The 16843-nt window shown below is 45.7% G+C and overlaps 1 protein-coding gene across 1 annotated transcript in view; it reads right to left on the minus strand.

Annotated features, from left to right (window-relative positions):
- The window catches only part of znf536 (zinc finger protein 536), a 290819-nt gene extending 285348 nt beyond the window's left edge, over nt 1-5471 (minus strand). Inside the window, exon 1 of the mRNA XM_058078806.1 lies at nt 5452-5471. The gene's annotated coding sequence lies outside the window, so the exon portion shown is untranslated. The remainder of the gene's footprint in view (nt 1-5451) is intronic.
- Between the last annotated feature and the right edge of the window lie 11372 nt (nt 5472-16843).

Here is a 16843-nt window from a genome sequence, read left to right on the forward strand (position 1 = left end):
GCCCGCGCAAGTTTGATATGGATGCTGTATGGTATCATGTACCCAGAAAAAATTATTACGTTTGATTAATGTTCATGTTAAAGGTTAAATAACTGTTAATAGTTATCCTCCCTATCCGTGTGGAAGTGGTAAGTTTTTGGCTATTTAAGTTTAAAGGAAATAACTTGAAGGCTACCGTTTAGGTCGCTAGCTCTCTAGTTTGCGAGTTAGCATGTGTCTCAAGACCCTGCAGTTGCGCAATATGTGACTATAGTCGTGTTTTGTCATGTCTACAGGGCTCTAATAATGCTTTGTTCATTTTAATCTGAAAAAAATAATTTGTCTACCCACCAACTATATGTGGTTTCTTAAGTTTTATTATTTGCCGTTTTATTATTATTATTATTATATTTATTTATTACTGATTGATTGATTTTCTTTATTCTTGATTTGTTTATTTATTTTTCATCTTATTTTGTGCATAAAAATAAAAATGAAGATATTTGAGAACAGTGGAATGTTTTATCAGAGCTTTTCTTGTAGAAAATTGGAACCAAAGCATGAAAAAGTTTGTATATTTTTCTGTTTTTAATAAATGCAGTTTTTTTTCTGATGCGGCCCAGCCTTGCCCAGACCATAGCTCCAGTGGCCCCCAGGTAAATTGAGTTTGAGACCCCTGCTTCATATAAAGTAAATATCTATCAATGAAATAACATCATTGAAAGAATAGATATCATTCCTAAAATGAATAATTAAAAAATGAACCAAAAAGTGGTTAGCGTGCAGGCCACACAGCTAGGAGACCCGAGTTCAATTCCATTCTTGGCCACCTCTGTGTGGAGTTGGCATGTTTTCCTTCCTTTCCAAAAACATGCTAGGTCAAAAAGGAGCGTGAACTTCACTGCGACTTTACAAACATTTTTACTCCAAAAAAGTTTCCCAAATTCTGAAGCTGGGGATGAAATACTTTCTGTGGTATTTAAATAAGAATTATTAGAAAATAAACAAAAAGATGTCCTGGGATGGCGGCAAACGATGTATCACATAATGTGTGTGTGTGTGTGCATGTGTGTGTGTGTGTGCGTGTAGCAAAGGCCTAAACGAAAGAACAAGGCCCTTGCTTGGCTCTTTTTCACCAAGTCAAACAACACACACTCTCTCATTCCCAGCAAGCGGGAGCAGCAAAAGGGGGGGGTGGTTGCCACGGCAACACTTGAGTCCAGATAATGATTACAGTGAGTGTGTGTGCACACCCCGGCTATAAAAGAAATGGATGATAAATTAGAACGCTTGAGTGGCAGCCGTGTGTCTCGGCCTGCGAGCTCACTGCTGCCACCCTCTGGCCACAGGAGGAAAGAAAAATAGCAACTTTTCCTTTCCAATGTGTTTGTTTGTTTATTTGTTTGTTTGTTTTGCCCGTGCTATTTTTAGCCCAGCCATTTTCCCCTCCAAATGTGTGCGCCAGCTGACAATAACAATCATTTAAAAACATTAATGGCAGAATGGAAATGCGGCGTGCTGCGGAACGTGTTTAAATATTTACAAAGGCCTATTCCCTCGGCACGCGCCTAAGTCATCAAAAAACAATTAAATATTCTTCCCACTTGAAAGTCACTTTTTTGTTTGTTTGTTTTTAAAAAGCAAATCATTCCCAGCCTTATAAAGAACTCCTAATTGCAAAGTGAGCGGCCCACTTTTTTGTTGCGAGCAGGAACCACCCAACACATTGGGGAGGGGGGGCTAATAAACAACAAAAAAAGTAATTTCAAGCAGAATTACTTTCAGGGAAAAGAAGCAAATAAGCTCATGCTAATGTACGTATTTATGGAAAATCACTTCATTTCCATTCTGAAGTTTCTATAGAATACAGAACGCCTCCTGTGATTGGTTGTCTCGCAGGGCTTGGCCATTCAGACACTCTGTTGGGCGTGGCTAAGGTCACTCGCCAAATCTGTGCACTCCAGGTGCTAAGCTAACCATGGTGGGAAGCAAAGCGGGGAAAAAGGAGGCCAGAGAGCGAGGACAGCAGAAGGCGAGTGAGATGGGCGCTAAGACGAGAGAAACCAGTAAGACACTTGGGAATGGAATATGTTCCTCTCTGTGTTGGATGACTGGTGCAACATGAATGTGCTGATGTACAGCAGCGAGGTAAACACATCTTTCATGACGGCTCACGTTCGGGCGTGGCAGGATGTGAGCCGAGGACAAGATGGCGGGTACAAGCGGCCGTGAAGGCGAGGAGCACCGTCATCCGGGAGAAACTCGGAGGAAAAGCGCTGCTCCTCTGCATCCAGAGGAGTCAGATGAGGTGGATCGGGCATCTGGTCCGGTCAAGCCCGACTGCTCGGAGGCCTCGGGGAAGACCCAGGACACATTGGAGAGACTATGTCTCTCAACTGGTCTGGGTACACATCGGGATCCACCAGAAGGGTGACCCATCACCCCACCTCAGACAAGCGGTAGAAAACGGGTGGTTGGATTTCTGTTCCATGGACAGCTTGATGAATCATACTGCCATGCTTTTATTTTGAACTTGACTTTGCACCAAACAGGAAGCAACATGTTTGAAACGGATCCCTTTGCTGAGGTAGCGGACCCAAGGGTGGCCCGATACTTTTGCACCAAAGTTGTCGAAGAAGAAAAGTGCAAAAGACGACAAAGAAAAGTTCGACTTCGCTCAGCTTCTCCTTCTACTCGCCCAAGTCAGCCCCCCTCAGTGGGTGGGGGAGAGTGGGGGGCTTGACAAGAGGTGGCCTTTAAACGACACAAAGTTCCTCACGAGGAGTTGTGCTCACCTCTCCACTTTTGGATTCAAATGACCCGACAAGACGAGCCTTCTAATCATCCCGCTGACTTCTCAAAGCGCAGCCTTTCAAAATAAAGCAAAGGAAACATCACTCCGGCTGCTGAGCCACGTCCGTCTCACAACTTCCTTTCAAAGTGTCATTTTAGCGAGGGAGGGGGGGGGGGGGCGGCCGCTTTGAAAAGTTGACGGCGTCTTGAGAGCGTCTGCACAAATCACAGCAGGCCTCGCTCATTAGGAAATATTCTCAGGGACACATGAAAAACCACAAGATGCTTGGCACCCCCCCCCCCCCCCCCCCAATCCCACCCCCCCATAAACACCTCCGCCTCATGGCCATGCATATTTCACATCAGGCCTGGATGTCAGCACTGTGTGGGAATTATTCATCTCAACTCTTTAAGGATTCCTGCTAACAAAGGCCAGCACGCACACACACGCACACACACACACATACACACGCACACACGCACACACACACACCATCATTTGACCTTTGGGAGGTTCTCCTCTCTAATGGGCCGCTCCTCAAACACCTGACCGCCGTGATTGATCGGTGACAGGCTGCAACAGGAAGTAGACCTATCGGAGACATTTCAGCAACCTTTCACAGGAAGTGCGGACGTGTCCTCGGGAAGAACATCATCTCATCGTCCTCGCGAGCTCGGGAAAAACTCTGTTCAGCGAGCGTTCTAGCAAAAGTAAGTGTTGGCGCCCTCCCCCCTGACGGAGGGCGAGGGTACTGCAGCTGCGTCCACAAGGACGAGACGCGGGAGGACAGACGGACGGGAGGACATAGGGGAGAAGTTTCAAGGAGACCAGGCTAAAGGAGCAGAAGGCGAGGAGGAAAAGAAGGATGAATGAGGGCGACGCCATCCGGTGACTAATGGAGAGACGAGGAAAGAAAAATGACGACGGAAACGACGAGGCAGAGGACACGCGAGGGGGAGGAGCTCTTCATTCGTCCATACGCTGGCTGGACACTTCATTAGGAACACCCGACACATCAGCAAAGACGGATGAATTGGGAATGTGATGTACAGGTAGTAAACATCGGAATGATGGAAAACTTACATCACTATGGATTGGAAAAGGTTGCGATTGAGAGGATATGAGGGGACATACTGTAAGGTACGCTGGAACCTACCCCAGCCCCCAGATGATGGTTGCCAAAATGGACAATGATACAAGAAGGTCACAGGACTTCAAGTCAAGTCAAGTCATTATTAATACAGCCCTTAATCACCAAAGATCCTCAAAGGAGGCAACAAGAGACCACAATAGACCACATCCAGGATCTGAACCCCCATCCCTGCAAGGAAGAACTCAAAGGCATGACTTTATCACATCAAAACTAATATTACAACAATCAAAATTAATCTTTACACAAACAAAAAAACATCTACACACAAAAAAAAGCTCATTTTCAGATAAAACAAATATACTATGTACAGTATACTAATAATTAGGGCTGTCAATAATAAACATTTTAAATCTGATTTATCACAGTTTTCAAATTAATAAATCATGATTAATCACCATATTGCACTATGTTTGCAATGTGCCCAATTTTACCATATTTTATTGAAAGAAGGATCAATTATAGGGCAGGATTATGTATATTTGTATGTATTTACAGTACTACATTAACTGAATTCAAATCATGTTAAGAGATGGCACACATGTCTGAAAAATATATTAATCTAACACTTATTTAATTCTGGCCTGAAGTCAGCTGGGATAGGTTCCAGCATACCCACGTGACCATAGTAGGGATAGAAAATGGATGGATTGTTTCTTTAATAGCAGATTATTGGAATCAGACTCCAACTGTTTTATTATGAGCAATGAGGAGTTGCGTTCAAAAACACCATGTCATTTAAGATGAATTCACATGTTTTGAGTGAATTTTCTGGGAAATATATTTACCTAACACTTATTTAACTCTGGCCTGAAGTCAGATGGGATAGGCTCCAGCATACCTACGCGAACCTAGTGAGGATAGAAAATGAATGGATGGATGGATGGATGGATGGTTCCTTTAATAGCAGATTATTTGAATAAAACTCAACCCAACTGTTTTATGATGAGCAATGAAGAGTTGCGTTCAAAAACACCATGTCATTTAAGATGAATTCACATGGTTTAAGTGAATTTTCTGGGATGCAGTAAAATGTACTTAGCGTTAAGGGTTACAAAGTGAGTGTATAGAATAGAATAGAATAGAATAGAATAGAATAAAATAGAATAGAATATCCACGTATTGTTTTTATTTGCATTTCTGTTTTTGTTTTTTGTTTGAAATCCAGAGTTACTTCTTGGCTAGTGATGAATGAGAAGGGCTACCAGTTTGATACACACTTCTTAAATAGCAAATTGGCTCAATTTGCCTTTAACTATGTGTTATTAGGAATAATTCATGATATTCATCTACCCTGCAATGTTTATAAAGCTATCAGTTAGAAACATAAACAAATGCACAGCAACATAACATCTCCGCTATAAGCAGTACACTAAACACACCGAAATAGCATGCTAACAATATCAATTGGTGGTAATGCTGACGAGGTTAACTTAGCTCAGCAGTTAGCTCGGCACTAAAATATTAAAGAGTACAGACAGCGTGTATATATATCATTGAAGGAACGAGAAATAAGCATTTTACTCACGTTTATAGGCTGAACTGTTAGCTGAACATCAGATGTTACGACAACTCTGACACCTGCACGGCTGCCCTGGTGCATTCAGGTACCCATCTAGTGTCGTAAATGGGAGAAGCCTTTAATCACACGTTAACTTAAAGCAGCAAATGAGAACGGAAAGTAAGTGGTGCTATTTGGACTATTTTTAGAACAGTCTGGTGGGAGATTCATGTGGTCTTAGATGCGACCTGGTGGAAGTGGGCACCGTGTGGGTGACCCCTAATTTAGACCACATATGCACTCATAATAAAGACATTGTTGTGATGTTCGGTGTGTCCATGAAACTGACTAGAACCATGTTTGTTTTAGAGTTGACATACATAAATGGTGTTTGGCTTTTATTCCGTAATATTAAAAAAAACAATGTGTAATTATTATCACAATACAAAACTATTTTTTATGGTATAATATTTTATGGCTTATTGTAATGATGTATTGTGTTTTGCAATTATATATTACAAAACGTAATTTCTAGGTAAAAGATATTTATCTAAAAAAATGGAATATAAAAAATGTAAAATAAAAAATTACATTGAATTTAAAAACTAATTTCATGGGACTAAAGTTGCAATATTAATATATTATTATTAATATTAAACTTAAAATTGTCAAAAATAATATTTTATGGGAAACGTGAGAATTATAAGGAAGAAAAGGGAAGGAAAAACACAATTTAAGTTGAAAAAATCAAGAAAAGGCAAGTTGAATTAATTTAATTAATTAAAATTAATTAAGGGAAAGATGTGATTTTAAGGCGACAAAAATGTTGTTTTAGCTCATATAATGCAACAAGAAGTGTTTTTATTCGAAATGTTACTATGATTTAATACCTTCACTCATAAAAACTGCAGCTTTATTCTTGAAACACAACTTTCTTCCAAAAAAATGTGACTTTATTCTTTGAATCTATGACTTCATTGTCATAACGTGATGACTTATTTGCTCCTAAATCTGCAATGAATTATTTTTTGTTGAAAAAACATAGATTTACTAAGCATTTCATTGTATGTATTTATGTCTTTCCAATGTAAAAACACAATAGCGCCCCCCTGTGGCAGCGTGCCCTCATAGCCCCGCCCACCCTGCGCCCCATGTGCACCTCCACAGCCTCATTCCGGGTCGGTGCCAAGGTGGCACAGATGCAAACTCCCCCCTGACCGGAACGTTGCCAAGGCGGCGCTTCCGAAGCCTCTCCACCAGCTGGAGACACTCTGATGAGGCCGACACATCCATTTCCCTGGTAACCGCACACACACACACACACACACACACACGGGCCCCCCCACCCTGGCCACGCAGGCTGCCAGCATCATTGACACCCAGTCACCATACGCACTTTAGCGCCCCCACCAGCCTGACAAGCGCCACCGCCACCACTTCATGGCGTAGCTCATCCACACCAGGAAGATGGCGTGGTCGTCCACGCCATGGTATTGTGGAGGCTCTCTGAGGAGCGTCACCTGCTGGTGTGGGATCAGCGTGGCGACAGAGAAGGCGAGCGGAGGCGGAATGTTCTTCTGGATGGTGATCAGTGGCTGAGCTTCCACCTCAGGCGTTTCCTGCTGGCTCAGCGAAGGAGTCTCCGCCTACTTTGTGGCGTGGAAACGCGCTCCTGGGGCTAAACGGGGGTCCGAGCCTCAAGCCAACAACCCCCCATCCCGTATGGAAGGTACGGCCATGTTGGTGTTGACGGAGCTTTGATGTGCAAGGCCGGAGGATGTTTGGACGCCGACAGCGTCATGAAGCGAGGGCGAGGAAATCCAAGATGGTCGCCCAAGAAAGAAAAAGTGCTTTAAAGAACACCAGAAGGAAAATCAAGACAGGAATCGACTTTGTTTGAAGCCTCAACAGGCTGCCGTGGAAAACCAGCAAGACCAGCAGGACCATCAGGACCAGTAGGACCATCAGGACCAACTCCCCCCTCTGCCTGAGCAGGAAGAACGGTGCTGCTAAGGCAACTCGATCTCTTTTCCTTTAGCGAGACGGAGCAAACAGCGCTAATGCACGGAAATCACATTTGACAAATTACTTTATGGCCGCCGCCCCCTGAAAGCCTCATCCGGCCTCTCTCATGTTGGGGGGGCGGGGGGGTGAAAGGATAATTGAGGAGAAAGATCTTGTTTTGTCAAAAGCATCCTCAAGTGTTAAAGGATGTCATTTCCTCCTTAGTGGAAGGGGCGGGGCAGTAAATGATTGACAGGCTGCCTTAGCTCACATGTTAAGCAACATCTTCACACCTTTACTCTAAACCTAACCCTAACCATTCCTGTAATCCTAATCCTAACATCCTACCCTGAACCCTATTCCTAATCTAACCTCCTACTCCAACACTAATCCTAACTACCTAATCCTAACCTCTTAACACTAACCATAATCCTAATCTAACCTCCTACCCCAACCGTAATCCTAATCTAACCTCCTACCCCAACGCTAATCCTAATCTATAGCCTCGTACCCTAAACTGTAATCCTAATCTAACCTTTTACCCCAACCCTAATCCTAACTCCCTAATCCTATCCTCCTAACACTAACCATAATCCTAATCTAACCTCCTACCCCAACCCTAATCCTAATCTAACCTCCTACCCCAACGCTAATCCTAATCTATAGCCTGGTACCCTAAACTGTAATCCTAATCTAACCTCCTATCCCAACCCTAATCCTAATCTAAGATCCTATGCCAACTCTAAACCTCACCTTAAGTGACTGGATGACAGAAGATTGAGGCCACACCCCTTTCAATGACTTGAGCACACGTGGTCACATGACTTCCTGTGAAGAGCAGCAGTGTTTCCAAAGTCACACTGCCCACTAGTGGCCTGGCAGGCACATTACACTCCCGTCTCTCCTGGTTAGCATGGAAGGCTTCAAAAGCAAAGACGCGGCTCGCCAGTGTTTGATGGGAAGGTTGGCTGCTGATGTTGCTGACGTTGCTGACGTTGGTGACGTTCGTATGTTTACAACAGGAAGAAGGAGAAGAAGAAGAAGAAGAAGAAGAAGTTTACTTCCATCTTTTTTCCCAACATAAAAACACTTCCAGCGCTGACAAAGATGACAAAAAAGCGATTGAGAGGGTCTACAAAGATGGATCCGTCTAATTCCTGCATCCAATGTGTGAAGTCTGTTCACATGCAGATGTGCGTGTGCATGTGTGTGTGTGTGTGTGTGAAGGGAAGGCCACGTGCACAGACGCCTTCCCGCCTAAAGGCTCCACTTAAAGCAAATTATCCTGCACCTCTCCACATGCGCCAGATCATTAGGCACGCGCATGAAAGCCGCCAGCAGCAGCTGAGGGTCCAGTGAACCGCTGCCCGTCCAAGACACACACACGCACGTACACACACACACGTACACACACACAACGCTTCTGTGCCCACTTCAGTCGGCCCGCCTCTGATCCCACTCCTGTCATGTGACACCAGCAGACGCATCATTAAAGCCTGACAGCGCCAACGTCACACTCCAATTTCACACACACACACACACAGACGGATCATGAACCATCAAGCATTATCTTCATCACCATCTTCTTCATCAGTAAGAGTGGAATATTAGCATGTTTCCTGTAAAAGCAATACCTCTTCATCATCTTCCTCATCATGTCCATCATCATAATAAAAAAGACAAACATGGCCGTGGGTGGTACGTTGGACACCCATGATGAGTAAGAAACGCTCCCAAGTGAAAAGGTCATGTGATTGGCTGAGAAACAGGAAGTGGGTGTCAGCTGTTTAGTTTGTTCTACTTCATCACAGATGGAACCTTTCGGCACGGCGGCGAGCAGGATGCGGCCCCGCAGGCCTGAACTTTGACACCTGTGATGTCATCAATCCAGATGTTCAAGTGGATCATGTGACTGAATGAAACGTTTCGGTCGTTTCGGAGCGAAAAGGAAAAGTGACAGACAGACACACAGCAGGTGTGTATGTGTGTGTGTGTGTGTGTGTGTTTGTGTATGTGTGTGTGTGTGCTCACCTCTCGGAGTCAACAGTGGCGAGGAAGAGGATGTTTGGTCTGCTTTCCAAGCCGCTAAAAATACTTGAGTGCACCCCAGCAGGTGAAAGGGGGGGGGGCAGTGCAAACACGGGCCTGCAGACAGCGAGGGAGGGGTTAAAGCGTCCAAATAAAAATGTACGCAGGCCAACAATGGTGTTATAAAAACGCAGAGAGGTGCTGGAACAATACGCGAGGAAGAGCGGGCGTAAATACACGTGGGAATGATGTGCTTGGCTCGCCATCAAAGTGCATTGTCCGCACATTCGCACCATTGTCTCGCACGCTCGCACACTTCCTAAACGCTAAATTTACGGCCGCTTAAAAGCCCTTTTTCTCCCGGTTCTGTCTGGCATCGGACACAATCGCTGTCCCATCGACCACGCCGGCCCCGCCCCTTTGGGACAACTCGGGCTCCTTCTGCGGCCCTCCCAAGCGACCTAGCGGGGTTAGCTTAGAATCCCTGTTGCTTGGAATGAGCGACGCTGCCCCCTATTGGCTGGGAGGTCATGTCTAGATGTATTACATACGTATGTATCACTGTATGTACTATGTGTACATACAGTATATATTGAAGTACGCCTAGTTTTTAGGAGATTGAGGTGTTGTGAGAGTAAAAGATGCTGATGAAAAGTATTGAACATATGCAAGTAATTAGCCAAGCGTCAGCTAAAAGCTGCCTGTCAGTATCGATCATCCATAAATGATGGCGGGAGGCGAGAGCGGGAAACAAAATGCGAGAGGAGTTGTTGCCATGCCGACAGCGGCAGCGATAAAGTGCAGATTTATGACAAATGTTGAAAATTAATTATTGGTCGGCGACAAAACGGTGAGCAGCAAATAGGCGACCATCACAGATTCATCGCAACACTTCATATCGCACGTATGGACAATATCGTACTCAGAAGGCGTACGTCAGCATTATGGCCGCACTGGCTCAGATGAGGGCGGCGGGAAGGAGAGGACTTAAGTGCACTTAAGTATGCACAGTGGACGTACTGAAGTGGGGGAATTGAGGCGCTGCGGGACGATGTGTGGACGCCGCGGGACAACGTGGGACACCGTGGGACACTGTGGGACGCCGTGTGGATGCCGTGGGACAGCATGTGGACGCCGCAGGACACAGGCTGTGTGGGCACAGTGTGGTCACAGTGTGGATGCCTCGGGACGCTGCGGGACGCCATGTGGACGCCGTGTGGACGCCACGGGTCAATGTGGGACACCATGGGAAACTAGGACGCCTTGTGGACACCGTGGGACACCATGGGAAACTGGGACGCCTTGTGGACACCATGGGACACCGTGGGACACCGTGGGACACCGTGGGACAATGTGGGACGCCGTGTGGACACCGTGGGACGCCTTGTGGACACTGTGGGACACCATGGGACGCCGTGTGACGCCTTGTGGACACCGTGGGACACCGCGGGACGCCTTGTGGACGCCGTGTGGACAAACAAGATGCTGTGTGGACGCCATGTGGACGCCACGGGTCAACGTGGGACACCGTGGGAAACTGTGGGACGCCTTGTGGACACCATGGAACACTGTGGGACACCGTGTGGACGCCGTGGGACGCCGTGGGACGCCGTGGGACGCCGTGGGACACCTTGTCGACACTGTGGGACACCGTGGGACACCGTGGGACACCGTGGGACACCTTGTGGACGCCGTGTGGACGCCGTGTGGACGCCACGGGTCAACGTGGGACACCATGGAAAACTGTGGGACGCCTTGTGGACACTGTGGGACACCGTGGGATGCCGTGAGACGCCTTGTGGACACCGTGGGACACCGTGGGACACCGTGGGACGCCGTGTGGATGCCGCGGGACGCCTTGTGGACACCGTGGGACACCGTGGGACACCGTGGGACGCCTTGTGGACGGCGTGTGGACACCACAAGATGCTGTGTGGACGCCATGGGACGCCATGGGACGCAGCAGGACGGCATGTGGGCACAGCGGGACGACTTGTGGACGCCTTGTGGATGCCATGGACGCCTTGTGGCCGCTGGTGGAAGTGCAGGCGCTTTCCAGGAAAGCAAAAAGGTCACCAAACAAAAGTATGAAATATTCAAGGAGGTAAATATTTGCTGATGGAAGGAAACATTCCGCCCGTGTCGGGAAGCTTCTTTGAATACAAAGGATGTCCATGGAGGGTGGGGGGGTTAGCAGGGGGGGGCGGGCTGATAGCTAATTAGTACATTTGGCCAAATCATTAGAATGAGCGCTCATGCTCCCCATATCACAGAGGAGCGGCGTGCGCTCGGCATTCCCAACGCCCGAACCTGCATTGTGTTAGCCGGGCTGAGCCCCGCCCCCAACCACCCCCATGGATTCAGGTGTGCGTGAGTGATTGACAGCTTGCCGCACCAATGGGGGCGCTCCTCTTTGGCAGCAGAGACGCTCTTTCCTAACGAGTTCAGCCAAAGTCAACCTCGCAGCCGCGCTAATCCAGAGTTTGGACTTTTCGGCAGTTCTTTCTTGCCTTTGGCTCAGCATCCACGCCCCCCCGGACCCAGGACCCCGAACACCCCCCTCCCCGCCACTAATCAGAAGGCCAAACACCATCGTTAAATCTGACACACACGCTGGCCTCCAAACGCAACACTGCAGCTTTGTCTGAGTCTGTGTGTGTGTGTGTATTTCAGTAAGGGCGGGGGTGGGTTTGGGTGGGGGGGGGGGGGTCGTGGGGGGGGTTGAACAAGTAGTCTAAATTGTAACTTTTCTCAAAGAAGGAAATGAATTGTCTTCAACGTTCTTTGACGTTTCACTTTGTTACTCTTTGACTTTTCCGTCCATGCTGGGGGGGGCATGTACGAGGATGAGGAGGATGAGGAGGAGGAGGAGGAAGAGGGTGCACATGAGGCGAGGCCACATAACTGAAATAGGAATCAGAATTAGAAGCGATGATACAGATCAGAATGTAATCCCGCTTATGGCTCTTCGCTCAGGACACATGTGAGTGGGGGGGGGGGGGGCACGGGGGGGGGGGCTGCGATGTTGCGATACCTTCCCGTATCTTCCCGACGAGTTAGTCACGCTGCAAACTCACATTGAACAAGTCCAAGAGGGGGTCAAGGAAAAGATGATTTAAGCGTCTCTATATTTACGTGCACGCCCTCTCCGCCGCCCGCCGCCATTCGTCTCTGTCGGCGCCGCCTTTTCAGCAACATCTGGCGCCCCCAAGATTGAGGCTGGACGGCTAATTAGCGGGCCCCGCTTTGTCCTATAGCGACAGGTGTACGTCCGATGAGGAAGCACTCCATCACGCCCCTGCGTGCACGGCGACGCCCTACTTTCGGGACGCGGCCTGGCGTGGTGGATGCTCTTGGCAGAGGCCTGGAGTTGAATGTTTCACTCTTAACAAGAAGGGCTGCCGCGTGTAAACAAGACTGGCACGGATTAAGACCAGATTGACTTCATCGTCGTCATCCTCATCATGTCATGTGATGACCGCAGGCGAGGGTAGGAACGTAGGAACATAAACATAGGAACGAAGGAACGTAGGAACATAGGAACATAAACAGAGGAACGTAGGAACGTAGGAACATAGGAACGTAACGTGTATTATATGTGTGGTAAATGGTGTATTATATGGGTAGTAACTGGTGTATTATGTGTGTGTATATGGAGTATTATACGTATGTATAGTAAATGGTGTATTAAATACATAGTAAATGGTGTATTATAGTGTATATGGTGTATTATATGTGTAGTAAATGGTATATTATAGTGTATAGTATATGGTGTATTATGTGTGTAGTAAATGGTATATTATAGTGGATAGTATATGGTGTATTATATGTGTAGTAAATGGTATATTATAGTGGATAGTAAATGGTGTATTATAGTGGATAGTAAATGGTATATTATAGTGGATAGTAAATGGTGCATTAAATACATAGTAAATGGTGTATTATAGTGTATATGGTGTATTATATGTGTACTAAATGGTAAATTATAGTGTATACTATATGGTGTATTATATGTGTAGTAAATGGTATATTATAGTGTATAGTATATGGTGTATTATATGTGTAGTAAATGGTATATTATAGTGTATAGTAAATGGTGTATTATAGTGTATAGTAAATGGTGTATTAAATACATAGTAAATGGTGTATTATGTGTATATGGTGTATTATAGTGTATAGTAAATGGTATATTATAGTGTATAGTAAATGGTGTATTATAGTGTATAGTAAATGGTGTATTAAATACACAGTAAATGGTGTATTATAGTGTCTATGGTGTATTATATGTGTACTAAATGGTATATTATAGTGTATAGTAAATGGTGTATTAAATACATAGTAAATAGTGTATTATAGTGTATATGGTTATTATATGTGTAGTAAATGGTATATTATAGTGTATAGTAAATGGTATATTATAGTGTATAGTAAATGGTGTATTAAATACATAGTAAATAGTGTATTATAGTGTATATGGTGTATGATATGTGTAGTAAATGGTATATCGTTGCGTGCACGGAGGCGTTCCTAATCAATTGTCATGTGAGGAAGGTTCATAGAGGTGTCCACAATAAGAAAATAATCCTCCACCCGTGCACACACAATAGTGCATGGGATTATGAGCCAAGGGGGGTTGGTGGTGGTGGGGGGGGGGGGGGGGGGGGGTTGAGGGGGTGTACATCCCAAAAAGGTGTGTTGTGGCAAACATGGTGAATATGTATGAGTTGCTGTGGAATATTTCATGAGATATAAAGGATGATGAAATCATTCCTGTATGAACGTGCACATTCAAAGTGAATGACGTGTGTGTGGCGGGGGTGGGGGTGTAATGGGGGGGGGCACACAAAAGGTCGGATATGTTGGCTTTTTTCATTCTTGTCTGCATCAGTCAAAATGTGAGCGCCTCCATCTCTCGCCATCTTTCCCTCCCCCTCCCTCCCCCCCTCCGCTATCTCTGTGCGTCCAATCAGACGGCAGCCCCCCCTCAATAAAACAAATTAACTGATTAGACATTTTCATCTCACTTTGTCTTTGACCTTGTAGAATAGATTACATTTATATTTTTATATACACACACTGGATATATATTTAGTATATATAGACACGCTGCCTTACTAGCATGTGTAATGTGGCGTATATATATATTATACAATACTATATATATACTGTATAACATATACACACAGTACATTACACACGCTAGTTAGGTAGCAACTAACCTCAACAACTAACGGCGCACGGAGAGTCAGCGATGGAGTAAAGAGTTTGACGTGAGATGATGAGGTTTGGCTAACAATTAGATGTTTGATGGCGGCGGTGTTGCCATGGCGAAGGCGAAGGCAGCCCCGAAGTCATCCATCTTTATCGTGCAAAGGTCAGGCGCAGACAGCCTAATAAGTCAGGAGCTGTTTGACACCTTTCATGCCAGCCTGATCACATGACACAGTCAACGTCCACGAGCCAGAGGGCGGGAATTTTTCCACGCAGTTTGGCCTAAAATGTATACTCACGGAGGAAGATTTCTACTGAATTTAGGATCAATGTTAGCTGGGGGGTCAGGTTCTCCTCTAGAGCCCCCCCTCCCTCCCAAAAATAGTAAACTTGTAAAAAATATCTTCATCTCGGCCTTTTAGCTTTCATTCCCGGTTCTCTTCTGTTTGGTCACCCCAGCTTCCTTCTTCCCTGCCGGTCAGCCTGTCCCAACGGGCTCACGTGTCAAAGCAGAGGTAGCAGCACCCCCTGCCGGCGGATCGAGGCACTGCGGCAGGAAACACAACAAGCCGCAATAATGCGTGTCGATTGTTGGCTTGAAGGACGAATAAAATGTTTTTTATTTGACATTCTTACATCATGTCAAGACGGGTTATTATCCCGAATTCATCATTTATTATATTATTTATTATTTAAGCATATTCATCTTCATCGTGTATCTATGCATATTAATTATGCCAATGTACATATTTCATTTAGTCGGTTTGGTTTTAATTATTTAGCTTTTTAATGTTGTATTATGCATTACTGTTTATTTATTTGCGCTCCTGAATTTAAATAAATCAAAAAATAACATTAAAAAATGTATTTGAAAAAAGTAATATTAAATTATGCAAAATAGCACATTTGAAAATGAAATATCATGATTTCTGGAATAATACTAATAACTGAAAAAAAATAATTGTTTAAAATAATTGTAATTTTTTTTTAAGTTTAAGTTAAGTTTTATTTTTCTAATTTTTTTCTGATTATTATTACAATGAGCGGTAAGAAAACAAAGGTGGGGTCGTGTGGGGGTTCACATGTACACGCTTTACCATGATTTACCCCCCCACCCACCCATGAGAGGCTGGCCATTAGCTAGCGGCTGAAATGGAGTGGATAATTGCTTCCCTCAGCGGCGCCATGACACCAGACGACTCCGGCGTGGCGCTTTAACAACGTCACAGAAGGCCGCCTCGCAGCGGCCATCTTTGACGCAGCTTTTCAAAAAATTGAATCAATTCCATTTTTTCCTCCAAATTTCACAGGCAAAGTACTTTTTAAACACGTAACTTCCGCGTGTTTTGGCAGCACCTTTCCGTCCGCCATTTCCTGTCTCGTTTCTCTGGCTAGACTTCCACAGAGTTGCCCTGAAGACACGCCCCCCCAACTGGAACACCACCTTTGCCCCCACCTGAGGGGAAAGGCTACGAGGTGCAGCTTCTCCTACAAAACGTGACGCCTGCCCTACACGGCGACAACATGAAGGCGTCAGGCTTCGCAGGTCGCGTCCAAGCCCATCAAGCAACAGGAAGCACCTGACCTCCATTTTCAGCATCCCTGCAGAAGCTGCCGATGCTTCTGCTGGTAGGGCCTCCTTTTTTGTCCTAACGTGCAGCTGGCTGGGGAACGTGGAGGGAATAAGGCCGTACGGTAAGAAAATGGTACAAAGCGTTTTGGAAAGAGAAGTGATGAAGAGGAAAGTGAGGATGATGATGAGATGAAGGCCAGTGATTTTAGGGCAAGCCCACACAGACTTGTCAAACTTTGTCATTACCATCCTTTGTCTTTGTCAGCCTATCAAATATTCATCTGGCATCATAACGCGCGAGGGGAATAAAGCAGACTTGATTATTCATAGCATGTGTAGCTCCTCTTTTTTACATCCGCAGACGCGCAAATATTCCCTGACAGTTGGCGCTCCGAGGAGGACAATTCCCAACAAACAGTGACGCAACTTCCAAACATCTAACCTACATTTGACTGCTCAGGTGGTCTGACAAAGGGCTGCTCACGTGCGCCATCTGGCGGCCTGGCGTGCACATGACACGCCCTCTTCTGTCCTCCGGCCTTCCTCGCCGACGGTAGCATGATGGTACCTCGCTAGCAGGTCAGGTAGGAAAGTGAAAAGTAA

Source organism: Doryrhamphus excisus, chromosome 7 (assembly GCF_030265055.1).
Source record: "Doryrhamphus excisus isolate RoL2022-K1 chromosome 7, RoL_Dexc_1.0, whole genome shotgun sequence".
NCBI lineage: Eukaryota > Metazoa > Chordata > Actinopteri > Syngnathiformes > Syngnathidae > Doryrhamphus > Doryrhamphus excisus.